The following is a 13844-nucleotide window of genomic DNA, read 5'->3' as shown; positions in this document are numbered from 1 at the left end:
AAAAGCTATTTCTTACTGTCTTCATTATTATTGAGCCATAAACAATGCCAAGTGGAAAGTCTCAAGCCCTAATGCCTAATATTAATACTTAATTAATTAATCATTTTAATATCTGAGGCCTCTTAAGTCCTGGTTGTAGCCTAGATTTTCTTCTGGACCTGACACTAAGTACAGATGGATGCCCTGAGTCAGGTGGAGCGAGCGGTGGAGGCCAGGATGTCAGGAGATGGAAAGAAGGGCTGCCACCTCCCTCACCCCACCTGATCCCTCCTATGGTCTCTGGGCCCTGCTCCTTCTCAGAATTCCCCTTCCTTCACCCAAGCTGAGCTGGACTGGCCTGGTGAAGCCGGTACCATCAGTGCCTGCAGAAGTTGGGCCTAGGGCAGCCCAGCAAAACACACACGTGGGGAGAACCAAAGACTCCTAATGCCAGACCCTGCTCCACGAGTGGGGTTTTCTGAGGACCTGCACTCCATGTCCCCAGGATTGGGTCTGTCCCAGGAAAAGCAGGGCAGCAGGTCATCCAAGGCCCTGGGCCACAGGATTTGTTACCGAAATGGAGTTGCTCCCAGCCCCACGCGTCCCTGGTGCTCCAGGTTCACAGCCATCACTGGCGAGCTTCTCCTATCTGCCCCCGGCCCACGTCCCGGGGCTGGCAGCTGCCTCCCGCCAAACCTCCCACGCAGCGCCCTGCCCTGAGGCTCATGGAATGGGGTAAGCCAGCACCAGCCTCCTCCTCCTTCCCCAAGTGCTCCACAGTGACCCAGAAGGGCCTGCCAGGGGAGAGCCGGAGGCGGGGGACAGATGGCATCATGGAGCTGGGCCATGCGCTGTGAACAGAGGAGTAAAAATAATCCCAGACTTGGTTCTCAGGGCTCAGCCCAGGAGCCTCTACTCTGCCTCAGCCCCACCCAAAAGCTACAGGGTAGCCCCCAGGGCAACCTCAGACCAGCAGGTTGTTCCACCCTCAGGCCCACAGGTGCTAATTACTCAGGAATTTCCAGAAGGATCAGGAATGTATGGGCTTTTATTAAGATCTCCCTAATACTCAGAACAGTAAGCTCCTCCAAAAACACTTCCAGGACAGGAAGAGAATCAGGATTCGAAGACCTGCCCTGAGAAAAGGCAGAACCAGACCCCAGGCCAACCTAACATCCTCTCCCCAGCCCCGTCCATCTCCCCTCTCCCCAGTCCCGCCTTCTCCCCAGTCCCGTCCATCTCCCCAGCCCCGTCCCCTCCCCAGCCCCGTCCATCTCCCTAGTCCCATCCTCTCCCCAGCCCCGTCCCCTCCCCAGCCCCGTCCATCTCCCTAGTCCTGTCCTCTCCCCAGCCCCGTCCCCTCCCCAGCCCCATCCCCTCCCCAGTCCCGTCCATCTCCCCAGTCCCGTCCATCTCCCCAGCCCCGTCCCCTCCCCAGCCCCATCCCCTCCCCAGTCCCGTCCATCTCCCTAGTCCCGTCCATCTCCCTAGTCCCGTCCTCTCCCCAGTCCTGTCCATCTCCCCTCTCCCCAGTCCTGTCCATCTCCCCTCTCCCCAGTCCCATCCTCTCCCCAGTCCCGTCCCCTCCCCAGCCCCGTCCCCTCCCCAGCCCCATCCCCTCCCCAGCCCCGTCCCCTCCCCAGCCCCGTCCCCTCCCCAGCCCCATCCATCTCCCTTCTCCCGTCCATCTCCCCAGTCCTGTCCATCTCCCCTCTCCCCAGTCCCGTCCTCTCCCCAGTCCTGTCCATCTCCCCAGTCCCGTCCATCTCCCCTCTCCCCAGTCCCGTCCATCTCCCCAGTCCCGTCCTCTCCCCAGTCCCGTCCATCTCCCTTCTCCCGTCCATCTCCCCAGTCCCGCCCTCTCCCCAGTCCTGTCCATCTCCCCTCTCCCCAGTCCCGTCCTCTCCCCAGTCCCGTCCATCTCCCCAGTCCATCCTCTCCCCAGTCCCGTCCATCTCCCCAGTCCATCCTCTCCCCAGTCCCGTCCATCTCCCCAGTCCATCCTCTCCCCAGTCCCGTCCTCTCCCCAGTCCCGCCCTCTCCCCAGTCCCGTCCTCTCCCCAGTCCCGTCCATCTCCCCAGTCCCATCCTCTCCCCAGTCCCGTCCATCTCCCCTCTCCCCAGTCCCATCCTCTCCCCAGTCCCGTCCATCTCCCTTCTCCCGTCCATCTCCCCAGTCCTGTCCATCTCCCCTCTCCCCAGTCCCGTCCTCTCCCCAGTCCCGTCCATCTCCCCAGTCCCGTCCTCTCCCCAGTCCCATCCTCTCCCCAGTCCCGTCCATCTCCCCTCTCCCCAGTCCCATCCTCTCCCCAATCCCATCCTCTCCCCAGTCCCGTCCATCTCACGCTCCCAGAGTCCTCCTTTCAGAGCCTTCTGTGGCCATTGTGATCCCTAAGCCCCTCACAACTCCTCCAGCCTCTAGAGCTGTGACCGAGAATTCAGAAGAAAACATCCTGATTTTGGGGGTCACCGGGCTTCATCTCTCAAAACAAGAAATGAAGAAGTCTCTTCATTTTAAGAGATTTCATCTCTTAAAATAAGACAGGGGAAAGAGGAGCAACAGACCCCAGCCTTCTTCCAGGCTCATCCTCACTACCCTGCAGCACCCCTGGGCTCCTCACCATCTCCTGAGCCCCAAATCTATTCCTACTGCTTCCCTGCTTAGGGTGGGCCTCAGTACTAATTTAATTCCTGTCAACAGTCCATCAACAAACTCTTGAGAGGCCCCCTCCACCCTGAAGGCTTCCCTGAGTCCCAGTTCCCAGAGGCCCCTGAGCTGCTACACCGATTGCCTGAATGTGCAGTGCTACTCTGGCCCATCAGTTGTCTGTCTTCCATGCTAACTAGGCTTGGAAACTCAGGAGCTAGGAGACAAAGAGAGGAGGCCAGGGGACCTGGGCGGGCAAGAAGAACCTGTCCTGTAGGCAGTGCCAGGTGGGCTGTGCTGCCTCCTCACACAGTGCAAGCCTCTGTGCAGTGGGCAGGGGACCCTGCAGGACGGATACAGACAGCCCAGCCCTTGTGGGAGGCCTGAGTGTCAAAGAGGTGCCCAGGACACTGAGGGACACACGCTTTACTACTTTGACACTAGGAGGTGCCAGTTTCAAATGCCTACAGGCACTGGGCAAAGCACTTGATGACATCTTCCTCCAGTCCTGCCCCTATCCCGTTGAGGTAGCTGCACTGCCCCATTTGGCAGGTGAAGACGCGGAGGCTCCTCAAGGGGAAGTGCTGTGTCCCAGCCCAAAGTCAGTAAGAGTCAAGGCTCAGTCTGCGGCTCTGAAGCCCTTCCCCACTGCAAGCTGCCTCTTGCCCAGCATGCTGCTGCTTTTTTTTTTTTTTTTGAGATGGAGTTTTGCTCTTGACCTCAAATCATCCGCCCACCTCACCCTCCCAAAGTGCTGGGATTACAGGTGTGAGCCACTGTGCCCGGCCATGATGCTTCTTTGACCTATTTTGCCAACACTTTTTTTTTTTTTAATTGAGACAAAGTCTTTCTCTGTCGCCCAGGCTGGAGTACAGTGGAGCGATACGGGCTCACTGCAACCTCCTCTCCCTACCTAGGTTCAAGAGATTCTCTTGCCTCAGCCTCCTGAGCAGCTGGAATTAGAGGTGTACACCACCACGCCCAGCTAATTTTTGTATTTTTTTTTTTTTTTTTTTGAGATGGAGTCTCGCTCTGTCGCCCAGGCTGGAGTGCAGTGGCCGGATCTCAGCTCACTGCAAGCTCCGCCTCCCGGGTTCACGCCATTCTCCCGCCTCAGCCTCCCGAGTAGCTGGGACTACAGGCGCCCGCCACCTCGCCCGGCTAGTTTTTTGTATTTTTAGTAGAGACGGGGTTTCACCGTGTTAGCCAGGATGGTCTTGATCACCTGACCTCGTGATCCACCCGTCTCGGCCTCCCAAAGTGCTGGGATTACAGGCTTGAGCCAGCGCGCCCGGCCTAATTTTTGTATTTTTAGTAGAGGTGGGGTTTCACCATGTTGGCCAGACTGGTCTCGAGCTCCTGACCTCAAGTGATCCGGCCACCTCGGCCTCCCAAAGTGCCGGATTACAGGCGTGAGCCACCACGTCCGGCCTATTTTGCCAACACTTCTGTTGGCAATAGGAAGGCGGATGATCTGACTGCAGCATGAGGGATGCAGTTAGACGTGCAGAGTAGGAGGGAGGGGTAGCCTGGATCGGCAGGCTGAGGGGAGCTAGAGAAGTTTCTCTCTGCAGACATGAAGACTTCCTGGTCGCTTTCGTCGCGTGGACCCCACTGTTCCCACAGCCTCCAGCGAAGGTCCCAGCTGAGGCAGGGTTCCCAGGGTTTGTGTGAGGAGAGAATCGCAGGGGAGAAAACGGCCTCCAATGTACAAGTGAGGAGACTAAGGCCCTGAGAGGTGAAGAGACTAAGGCCCTGAGAGGTGAAGAGACTAAGGCCCTGAGAGGTGAAGAGACTAAGGCCCTGAGAGGTGAAGAGACTAAGGCCCTGAGAGGTGAAGCGACTAAGGCCCTGAGAGGTGAAGAGACTAAGGCCCTGAGAGGTGAAGAGACTAAGGCCCTGAGAGGTGAAGAGACTAAGGCCCTGAGAGGTGAAGAGACTAAGGCCCTGAGAGGTGAAGAGACTAAGGCCCTGAGAGGTGAAGCGACTAAGGCCCTGAGAGGTGAAGAGACTAAGGCCCTGAGAGGTGAAGCGACTAAGGCCCTGAGAGGTGAAGAGACTAAGGCCCTGAGAGGTGAAGAGACTAAGGCCCTGAGAGGTGAAGAGACTAAGGCCCTGAGAGGTGAAGAGACTAAGGCCCTGAGAGGTGAAGCGACTAAGGCCCTGAGAGGTGAAGAGACTAAGGCCCTGAGAGGTGAAGAGACTAAGGCCCTGAGAGGTGAAGAGACTAAGGCCCTGAGAGGTGAAGAGACTAAGGCCCTGAGAGGTGAAGAGACTAAGGCCCTGAGAGGTGAAGAGACTAAGGCCCTGAGAGGTGAAGAGACTAAGGCCCTGAGAGGTGAAGTGACTTGCCTAAGACCACAAAAGCCGTTAAAACTGGGACTAGAACTACATCTCAGGCCTGCACTTTTCTGCCACACAATTCCGACCTCCATGACTGAAACTGGACGCCTGTCAATGAGCACAGGAGAGGGTTTGTTCCCAGGAGGAGAGGAACAGGCTCCCCTGCCAGAAAGACCTCTCCTGCTGACTCTCATGCCTAAATGCCTAACACCTCAGCACGGGTACTTCAGTCCTTGTGCCCTTCATTCACTCACTGTTCGCTGGGCATGTACTCTATGCCAGGCATTGGCCACTGCTCTGGTATAAATGTGCCCCTCAAATTCATGGGTTAAAAACTTAATCCCCTGGCCGGGCGCGGTGGCTCACGCCTGTAATCCCTGCACTTTGGGAGGGTGAGACGGGCGGATCACGAGGTCAGGAGATCGAGACCATCCTGGTGAACACAGTGAAACCCTGTCTCTACTAAAAAAATATATAAAAAACTAGCCGGGCGAGGTGGCGGGCGCCTGTAGTCCCAGCTACTCGGGAGGCTGAGGCAGGAGAATGGCGTAAACCCAGGAGGCGGAGCTTGCAGTGAGCTGAGATCCGGCCACTGCACTCCAGCCTGGGCGACAGAGCGAGACTCCGTCTCAAAAAAAAAAAAAAACTTAATCTCCAACACAAGAATGTTGGGAGATGGAGCCAAGAATGTTGGGAGATGGAGCCTTTAAGAAGTGATTGGGTCATGTGGGCTCTGCCTTCCTGAATGGATGAATGCTGTCGTCTCAGGAGGGAAGGACAGTCATCTATGAAGATGCAAGTACAGTCAATCCTCATTAATCACAGAAGTCACAGATTTGTATTTACAAGTTTGCCAACTTGCTAGAATTTCTAACCCCCAAATCACTACTCCCAGCACTTTCACAGTCATTGACGGACACATGTGTGCACTGAGAAGCCACAAATTCTCACTGCCTGACATGCGCTCCCAGCTGAGGTCGGTGACGCTGCACTTTGTCTACCTGGGTCAGTTCTCCTGCTGTAAGCAAGTGTCTTGTTCCGGGTCTATTTAGTGCTATGACTTCTGCACTTCTGTGGGTGGTTGTGCTCCTTCAAGTGGCCCCGAGCATAGTGCAGAAGTGCTGTCTACTGTTTCTAAGCAAAGAATGTCAAAAGGCACCAGGAGAATCAAAAGGGGAAGCAGCCCAAATGTCCATCAATAGAGGAATGCATAAACAAAATGTGGTGCATCCACGTAATAGAATATGATTCAGCCTTAAAAAGGAATGAAATGGCCGGGCACGGTGGCTGATGCCTGTAATCCCAGCACTTTGGGAGGCCGAGGCAGGCAGATTACACGAGGTCAGGAGTTCGAGACCAGCCTGACCAACAAGGTGAAACCCTGTCTCTACTAAAAAAACAAAAATTAGCCGGGCGTGGTGGCAGGTGCCTATAATCCCAGCTACTTGGGAGACTGAGGCACAAGAATCACTTGAACCAGGGAGGAGGAGGTTGCAGTGAGCTGAGATCACACTACTGCACTCCAGCCTGGGCAACAGAGTGAGACTCCATCTCAAAAAAAAAAAAAAAAAAAAAAAAAAAGGAATGAAATCCTGACATAGGCTACAACATTGATGAACCTTAAGGACACTGCGCTAAGTAAAACAAGCCAGCCATGAAAGGACAAATCTCATACGATTCCACTTCCATGAGGTACCGAGAATATGCAAATTCATAGAGACAGCCGAAGAGAGACTATCGGGGCTGGGGATGGGGCGATGGGGAATTTCATTCATAACATTAACAATCATGGTCAAGTGCCGTGGCTCACACCTGTAATCCCAGCACTCTGGGAGGCCAAGGCGGGTGGATCACCTGAGGTCAGAAGTTCGAGACCAGCCTGGCCAACATGGTGAAACCTTGTCTCTACTAAAAATACAAAAATTAGCCAGGAGTGGTGGTGCAGGCCTGTAGTCCCAGCTACTCAGGAGGCTGAGGCAGGAGAATCGCTTGAACCCCAGAGGCAGTGAGCCAACACTGCACCACTGCACTCCAGCCTGCAGACTCCCTCTCAAAAAAAGAAAAAAAAAAAAAACCAAAAGACAAAAAAACAGGCAGTTACTGTTTAATGGGTACAGCATTTCCATTTGGAAAGATGAAAAAGTCCTGGAGATGGAAGCAGGAGACCGCAGCACAACTGCGAATGTCCTTAATGCCACTGAACTGCACATTTAGAGTTCAAATGGCAAATTTTATGTTACATATATTTCACCAAAAAAACTGTTTAAAGTGCAAGAGGAGATAGAAGACAAAAAGAAGAGGGCAGAGAAGGAAAAGAGGGACTGCAGGAAACCTGGGCCCAAAATACAGGAGACAAAGGAAAGGGCCTGGTTACAGCTGGAAAGGAAAAGGGAAGGACAGGACAGTCCCCAGGTCACAGGCAGGTGCGTCCCTAGGGATGGAAGGAAAGGGAATGGTGGAGAAGGAAAGAACCCAGCAGAGAAATGGATTGGGCTGGGCTAGGCTGGGCCAGGCCGTGTACTCAATTAGAAACAAACAGATCCCACTGTGATTTCGGAAGGGCCACGGCCTGCTGGAGGCCAGAAAAGGGCCCTTCTCAGAAAACAAGACCAAGAAAACCTAGGTGTCCCGGGGCCTGAGCTCCCACCACTGGAGTCCCTCCCTCATGTTGAGCAGTGCCCCTTCCTCTCCTGAATGCAACAGGTTCTCAGGGAAAGGCCACATGAAGTCTGGGACACATTAAAGATGCCTCAAAGTCCTGTGACCTGAGTTAAACCTGCCTCTCACCAGCCACGTTGCACAGCTGTTCAGGAACTTACTGAACCTCCCCCAAAGCTTGTTTCATCACCTGTCAAACGGGGATGAGCATTCCTGCCTGCAGAGCCACTGAGGACTGAGAAAAGCAAGTAAAGCCCCTGCAAGGCAACGCACGGCAGCACCATCCCGGCCATCCTTTGGTGTGAGGCCTTCGTCACACCCGGCTTCAGGACGGGACAGGAACGCGGAGCGGGTGAGAGGAGGAGAGGCTCCACAGTCCTTCGCAGGCTATGGAGATGTTGGAACAAAAGTCAGAGAGCTGGACCCCTTGAGCAATGCCTAGTCAAAAGAGAGAGGGAAAAGGTGGTACGGGGGAAAGGGAGAGAGAGCAGGAAGCGGGGAGAGAGGGAGAGAGGGAGAGAGAGAGAGAGAGAGACAGAGACAGAGAGAGACAGAGAGAGACAGAGAGAGACAGAGGCGCCATGGGGCAGAGATTTAGCGTTTGGGCTCTGGACTCGGATGCCTGAGCTCAGATCCTGGCCCAGCCTCACAGGGACCTGGGAGTCCTGAGCAAGCTACTCGACCTCTCTAAGCCTCAGTGTCCTCCCAACCACTGAAGAGGCACCAATGCAATCTCAATCTCCCCAAAGAACTGCTGTGAGGATTGAATCCCATCATGTCCATGAGACAGGAACACAGAGCCCGGCCCAAAAAGGGGCTCCTCATACATTCTCCGTCATTGCCCTGTAGTCATCACGAAGGGTGATGGAGGGCGGGATGGAGAGGAAGGAGCAGGAGGCCTGCAGGCTAGCAAGAGGGGAGGTAATAAGTGGGTGGAGATGGCCTGGGATGCAGGCCAGCCCGGAGGAGTCTCCAGTGGGAGGGGCAGCTCAGAGAGCAAAGGAGGGAGATAAGATTCCTAAATGCTGCAGGCCCAGCTCAGGCCCAACCCAAGCAGTCTCGTCCCACCCAGCCCCCAGGCCTGGGCAGCAGTGGGGTGGTGAGTACAGGCCTGGCCCCAGTATCCCATCTCCTCAGCTCTCAGGGAGGTGGAAGCTGAGACCTCACTGCCCCCGCAACCACCCCTTCCGCGTCAGGGGCGTGGGTATCTGCAGGCCCCACCCAACACATGCAGGAAGTGGGTCAAGGCAAGTGGTGAACAAAGCCCTTGCCCCTGGCCTCCCCTCAGCCTCTGGACTGTGATGAAACAGTCCAGGTTTAGTTCCAGAACAGCGCCCGGCCCAGAGGCCCCTGGAAACAGGCACCCAGAGGAAGGCCTATTTGCTTCCAAGCGCAGCTTCGCCACAGATTCGCGGTGCCTCTTGAGCCAGTCACTTCCCCTCTCTGGGCCTCAGTGCCTTCATTTGCAAAAACAAAAGGTGGGGGAATGTAATATTAATCAGCAAAAAACAAAAAAGAAAAAAGAAAAGAAATGAGCTGGCCAGGTGTGGAGGTTCACGCCTGTAATCCCAGAACTTTGGGAGGCTGAGGCGGGCGGATCGTCTGAGGTCGGGAATTCAAGACCAGCCTGGCCAACATGGTGAAACCCTGTGTCTACTAAAAATACAAAAATTAGCCAGGCGTGGTGGCACATGCCTGTAATCCCAGCTACTCGGGAGGCTGAGGCAGGAGAATCACTTGAACCTGGGAGGCGGAGGTTGCAGTGAGCCGAGATCGTGCCACTGCACTCCAGGCTGGATGACAGAGTGAGACTTTGTCTCAAAAAAAAAAAAAAACAAAAAGAAATGAGCTATGAAGACATGGAGGAAATTCAAATGCGTATTACTGAGAGAAGCCAATGTGAAAAGGCCACATAGTGTATGATTCCAACCATATGACATTCTAGAAAAGGCAAAACTACAGAGACAGTCAGAAGATTGATGGTTGCCAGAAGTGGGAAGGAGGGATGAACAAACGGAACCTGGAGGATATGGGGAACAGTGACACTACTCTGCATGACACTGTAATGGTGGGTACACGTTATTACCATGTGGCAAAACCCATAGAGTGGACAACGCCAAGAGGGAACCCTAATGAGAACTATGGACTAAAATAACGTGCAGGCCGGGCGCAGTGGCTCACGCCTGTAATCCCAGCACTTTGGGAGGCCGACGCGGGCGAATCACCTGAGGTCAGGAGTTCGAGACCAGCTTGACCAACATGGAGAAACCCTGTCTCTATACAAAATTAGCCGGGTCTCTATTAAAAATACAAAATTAGCCGGGCATGGTGGTGCATGCCTATAATCCCAGCTATCTGAGAGGCTGAGGCAGGAAAATTGCTTGAATCCAGGAGGCAGAGGTTGCGGTGAGCAGAGATCGCACCATTGCACCCCAACCTGGGCAACAAGAGGGAGACTCCGTCTCAAATAATAGTAATAATAATAACAATGTGCCAATATTGGCTCATTAACTGCAACAAACGTACATCAATTGCAACAAATGCAAGATGTTAAGACTAGGAGAAACTGGGGGCAGGGCAAGAATGTACCTACGGGAACTCTGTACTTTCCGCTCAAGTTTTCTGTAAACCCCAAACTACTCAAAATTATAATCTTTTTTGTTTTTAAAGGTTGAGAGTAAGACTATCTCCTCGGGGCCTTTCTTCTAGAATAAAGCAAAAGTTGCCATGACAGGGATACTAAAAAATAAATAAATGGCCAGGCACGGTGGCTCAAGCCTGTAATCCCAGCACTTTGGGAGGCCGAGACAGGTGGATCACGAGGTCAGGAGATCGAGATCATCCTGGCTAACACGGTGAAACCCCGTCTCTACTAAAAAATACAAAAAAAAAAACTAGCCAGGCGAGGTGGCGGCGCCTGTAGTCCCAGCTACTCGAGGGTGGCTGAGGCAGAACGGCGTGAACCCGGGAGGCGGAGCTTGCAGTGAGCTGAGATCCGGCCACTGCACTCCAGCCTGGGCAACAGAGCCAGACTCCGTCTCAAAAAAAATAAATAAATAAAAATATAAATAAACAAATAAATAAATACAAAATTTTAAAAGTAAAATAAAGCAAAAGTTATGAAAATACAGTACTTGAGAGGCAAAAGTACTGAACCAAACCAGTTGGCTTCACTTTAAGTAGGCGTGTCCTAGGAAAATGCAGATCTGAAAATATTAATAGATTTAGCCCTGGAGTGACTAACAGAAGCGCTTGCCCTGGAATCCCATCAAAGCCAGCACACTTGTTTCCTCAGCCTTGGGGGTGGGTTTGCCCTCAATCAGCTGCTGTCTCAAAGAGAGGCAGGAGGGTCCCACCCTGTCAGAACCCAAGGGTCAACCCAAACCAGGTGTCCAAGCAGCACAGGCACCCCGGGTGGGGCCTCGGTACACGCCCTGCCCAGGGAGAAGGAGGAGCCAGGCAGAAGAGGGAGTCTCCACATCAGGGAACGCCTTCCAGGACCCAGAGCCTCAGGGAGCCACAGGACATCCTGAAGGCAGCGAGGCAGTAGGAGCTCCAGGAAAGTAGGACTCTTCAGCTCTGCCCTGCTCTCCAGCCCTATGGCCTAAGCACCTCTAGAAAAGCACCTGCACCCCCGGGGGAAGAATGAAGACTCGAGCGTCTGGACTGGGCCACAGCTCTGAGGACACAGGAACAGGTGGGGTTAGAATGAGCTTGGACAAGAGGTGGGAGGCGGCATCCATCCTGGCCTTGGTCATTTTTCATAGAAGTCTTCTGTCCCAGAGCCACCCTGCCTGGTCAGGGATAGGAAGGAAGATTATGATGGTTCAGATATTCTGTTAATAGCTCAAAGCCGGACGGGCACGGTGGCTCATGCCTGTAATCCCAGCACTTTGGGAGGCCGAGGCAGGTGGATGGCCTGAGGTCAAGAGTTCGAGACCAACCTGGCCAACATGGCGAGACCCCCCCCATCTCTACTAAAAATACAAAAATTAGCCAGGCGTGGTGACTCAAGCCTGTAATTCCAGCTACTCAGGAGGGTAAAGCATCTTGAACCTGGGAGGCGGAGGCTGCAGTGAGCCAAGATCGTGCCACTACACTCCAGTCTGGGCGACAGAATGAGACTGCGTCTCAAAAAAAAAGAAAAAAGAAAACAAAAATAGCTGGAAGCCTTCACTCAGACCCTACGCTGAGGTTACCATCCCAGAGGACCCACCCTGACCCAGAAAACTCACCCCCACTGACTCTGTCTTGCACCAGCCACACACCCAGTACCTTACTCCTGCAGGCCTGACGGTTACCGCACCTCCCATTCCAGAGGGCACGGTCATCCGGTTTGGAAACAAGGCCATGGAAGTGGTTGAAATGTAGGCTGGACATGAACATTTGTTTTTCTGGATGGGACCAGCCCAGCCTGACCCAGCAGGCCATTAGCAGCAGACCAGGTGCAGCCCGCCAGGCAGGAAGGATGCCTGGCAAACCAAAATTCTCACCTGTGCCTCTCATTCTGAACCATGCTCTATGCCAGGAACAGAGCTTCTTGGACTCCTCTTTTTCATAGGTCATTCTCTAGGTGTACCCCACTTCTCATTCCTGGTCCCATCTTGCACTCTGAGAAAGGCCACAGTTCGGGACACCAAACTCTTGCCTCACTTTCATCGTTCCTCACTCCCATCATCTTCTGAAGATTTTCTCCATAAATTAATTTTCTCCAAACATCTGTAAATCACATATCTGACTGTCCTGACAAACAACCTGTATCCAGAATATTAAAGAACTCTCAGAACAACAGCTGGGAATGGTGGCACACACCCACAACTGTGGGAGGCCGAGGCGGGTGGATTGCTTGAGCCAGGAGTTCAAGACCAGCCTAGGTAACGTGGCAAAACCCCATCTCTACAAGAAGTACAAAAATAAGCCAGGCATGGTGGCATGTGCCTGTGGTCCCCACTACCCAGGAAGCTGAGGTGGGAGGGACACTTAAGCCTGGGTGGTCAAGGCTGCAGTGAGCTATGACCTTGCTGAGTGAAAAAAGCAAAGACGCAAAGAGCTATGTAACTGCAGGATTCCATTTGTGAGACATTCTTGAAAGGCAAAATTACAGGAATGAACAGATCAGTGTGGCCAGGGGATGGCATGAGGGGAACGGGGAGGGATGACCTCCAAGGGGCCACTGCATGACGGAATTGTTCGGGGGATGGAACTGTCTTGTACCTTGATGGTGGCGGTGAAAACACATTCTGTGCATTCGTCAACACTTACTATTTACCAAAAACAGTGTATTTTGCTGTATGTATGTTAAAAAGAAATTTAGGGGAAGATTCACTCTATTTTATGGAATGAGATGTTATTCTACAGACGCAGTGGCTCACGCCTGTAATCCCAGCACTTTGGGAGGCCGAGGTGGGCAGATCACCTGAGGTTGGAAGTTCGAGACCAGCCCGACCAATATGGAGAAACCCTGTCTCTACTAAAAGTACAAAAAATTAGCTGGGCATGGTGGCGCATGCCTGTAATCCCAACTACTCGGGAGGCTGAGGCAGGAGAATTGCTTGAACCCAGGAGGCGGAGGTTGCAGAGAGCCGAGATTGCACCACTGTACTCCAGCCTGGGCAACAAGAGCGAAACTCCGTCTCGAAAAGAAAAAAAAAAGAGAAATGCTACCTGATGCTAAATAAATAAACAAATGTAAAATAAGACCTTCTTATCCTGCCCAGAGGGTCAAGGTCAAACACACCCTGTTCATAAAGCCACTTGGCCAGGTGTGGTGGCTCACACCTGTAATCCAAGTACTCTGGGGGTCCGAGGCAGGAGGATGGCTTGAGCCCAGGAGTTTGAGACCAGCCTAGGTAACACAGTGAGATCCTATCTCTAGAAATAATTTTTAAAAAATTAGCCAGGTGTGGTGGCACACGCCTGTGGTCCCAGCTACTCAGGAGGCTGAGGCAGGAGGATTGCTCGAGTCCAGGAGATCAAGGCTGAAGGGAGCTGCGATCACACCACCACACTCCAGCCTGGGTGGCAGAGTGAGACTCTGGCTCACGCCTATAATCCCAGCACTTTGGGAGGCTGAGGCCAGGGGATCGCTTGAGGTCAGGAGTTCGAGACCAGACTGGCCAACATGGTGAAACCCCGTCCCTACTGCAAATGCAAAAAAATAGCTGGGCATCATGACACGTGCCTGTAATCTCAACTATTTGGGAGGCTGAGGCAGGAG

The 13844-nt window shown here is 53.4% G+C and overlaps 1 protein-coding gene across 18 annotated transcripts in view; it reads right to left on the bottom strand.

Annotated features, from left to right (window-relative positions):
• TEAD4 (TEA domain transcription factor 4) overlaps positions 1-13844 on the bottom strand; it is an 86271-nt gene that overhangs the window by 60089 nt on the left and 12338 nt on the right. The gene's annotated exons all lie outside the window — the stretch shown is intronic.

The sequence above is a fragment of the Macaca fascicularis genome, chromosome 11 (genome assembly GCF_037993035.2).
Source record: "Macaca fascicularis isolate 582-1 chromosome 11, T2T-MFA8v1.1".
NCBI lineage: Eukaryota > Metazoa > Chordata > Mammalia > Primates > Cercopithecidae > Macaca > Macaca fascicularis.
Note: the sequence above shows the minus strand (reverse complement) of the source record. Positions and strands in the feature narration are given on the sequence as shown.